The following is a 2,370-nucleotide window of genomic DNA, read 5'->3' as shown; positions in this document are numbered from 1 at the left end:
TTGAATTAATTCCTCAACTGCTCTAACCATACTCTTCCATTAACCAAGAGTAGTTCACTTGTTTGTTGCCTGTGCTGTGTTCTTGTATGACAGGTAGGAGAGGAGAGACATCAACTCCTCCATATACCGAACCAGAGAGGACCCTTCATAGACTGAGAAGGGAAGCAAGAGGGAAGAGAGTACTGGGAGAAGAGGAATCTGAAGGAGAATCTGAGGACAATTTTGAGGAAGCTTTGGATCTCAACATGGATAGAGAAGTTCACAACCATGAGAGAGCTGATGAAAACAATGCCATTCCTGAGAGGAGGGTTCTTAGTTCATACATAAACCCAACCTCTGGGAATTGTGGTAGCAGCATCCAGAAACCACCCATTCAGGCCAACAATTTGAGCTCAAACCACAGCTAATATCACTTGTGGAGAATCATTGTTCATTTGGTGGAAGTGCTAATGAAGACCCAAACCAACATCTCACAAAATTCCTGAGAATTTGCGACACTGTGAAGTCCAATGGAGTCCAGGAAGATGCATATAAACTGCTTTTGTTCCCATTTTCACTTAGGGACAAGGCAGCTAAGTGGCTGGAATCATTCCCAAGGGGAGCCTAACAACCTGGGATGAGGTGGAAAGCAAGTTTCTGGCACGTTTCTACCCCCCACAAAAGGTCAATAGGCTTCGATCTGAGGTTCAGACGTTTAGACAACAAGATGGTGAAACTCTCTACGAGGCATGGGAGAGATTCAAGGATTTGACAAGGAAATGCCCACCAGACATGTTCCATGACTGGGTGCAATTGCATATTTTCTATGATGGACTGTCTTATGAATCAAGGAAGGCTGTAGACCATTCATCAGGAGGTTCATTGAACAGGAAAAAGACTGTGGAAGAAGCCATTGAAGTGATTGAGACAGTGGCTGAGAATGAGTACTACTATGCATCAGAGAGACACAACACTAAGGGAGTCATGGAGCTGAACCATGTTGATACAATTCTAGCCCAAAACAAGGTGTTTGCCAAGCAACTAGCAGAGCTCACCAGGAAATTAGAAACAAAACAAGTGGCTGCAATACACACACAAGAGCAAGAGGAAGAAAGCACTGAAGGAGGTGATTGGAAGAGGCCAATTATGTAGGAAATCAACAAAGGCAACCATATGATCCACATTCCAACACTTACAACCCAGGCTGGAAAAACCACCCAAACTTTGGGTGGGGAAACCAGCAAAACCAACATAACAAGTCCACATACCAAAACTCCAACCAAAGATCATACCAAGCCACACAAAACACTTACTCTCAACCACCATATCATGGCCAAAATAATCAACCTACCCAACCTAACCCGAATCAACAATTTCAAGATCAATTAAACAGGATAGAAGGAATGCTTGCAACCATGAGTCAAGACATAACCGAATTGAAAGCTTTTAAGGAAGAAGTGAATTCTAACCTGCAAAACCAAGGAGCTGCCATCCAGAAGCTAGAAAATCAAATTGCGTATTTGTCTAAGCAAACCCCTGGGACAAGCGGTTCTCATACTGCCAAGGCTATTGCAAGGGAAGAATGTAAGGCCATAACCCTCAGAAGCGGAAAGAATCTAAAGGAGATCTCAAAGGAAACCACAGAGGATGAAGCAAAGGAAAATGTGAGAGATAAGGAACAAGGACAATCTTTTACATCGTCTGCAACAAAAGAAAAGAAAAAGAGGTCCTGAAACCTTATACACCTAAAGCACCATATCCTCAACGTTTGATGAAAAGTGAAAAGGATGGCCAATTCTCCAGGTTCTTGGAGATTTTCAAGAAGCTTCAAATCAACATTCCGTTTGCTGAGGCAATAGAGAAAATGCCACTCTATGCAAAATTCTTAAAGGAATTAATGACCAAGAAAAGAAGCTGGAGAAACGAGGAAACTGTGTTGTTAACTGAAGAATGCAGTGCCATCATCCAGCACAAATTGCCTCAGAAATTGAAGGATCCAGGCAGTTTCCAAATCCCCTGCATCATAGGAGAAGTCATGGTGGAGAAGGCCTTGTGTGACTTAGGGGCCAGTATCAATTTGATGTCTCTAACAATGATGAGAAGAATGAAGATTGAGGAAGCCAAACCAACAAGAATGGCCCTCCAATTGGCAGATCGAACTTTTAAATTCCCTCATGGGATAGTTGAGGATTTGTTGGTGAAGGTGGGAGATTTTATATTTCCTGCTGATTTTGTGGTGTTAGATATGGAGGAAGAAGCCAAAGCTTCAATAATTCTGGGAAGACCCTTCCTGGCTACTGCTGGAGCCATCATAGATGTACAAAAGGGTGAACTCACTCTTAGACTACATGATGAGAAATTGGTGTTTAACGTATTCAAGGCAATGAGCTA

At 42.6% G+C, this 2,370-nt stretch overlaps 1 non-coding gene across 1 annotated transcript; it reads right to left on the bottom strand.

Moving 5' to 3' along the window:
• Positions 1-669: 669 nt before the first annotated feature.
• LOC112774689 (small nucleolar RNA R71) lies at positions 670-773 on the bottom strand. Its single transcript, XR_003189159.1, has one exon. It is a non-coding gene; the product is annotated as a small nucleolar RNA R71 (small nucleolar RNA).
• Positions 774-2,370: the final 1,597 nt, after the last annotated feature.

This window comes from Arachis hypogaea, chromosome 18, assembly GCF_003086295.3.
Source record: "Arachis hypogaea cultivar Tifrunner chromosome 18, arahy.Tifrunner.gnm2.J5K5, whole genome shotgun sequence".
NCBI classification, from domain to species: domain Eukaryota; kingdom Viridiplantae; phylum Streptophyta; class Magnoliopsida; order Fabales; family Fabaceae; genus Arachis; species Arachis hypogaea.
This window is presented reverse-complemented; position numbering and strand designations above follow the sequence as displayed.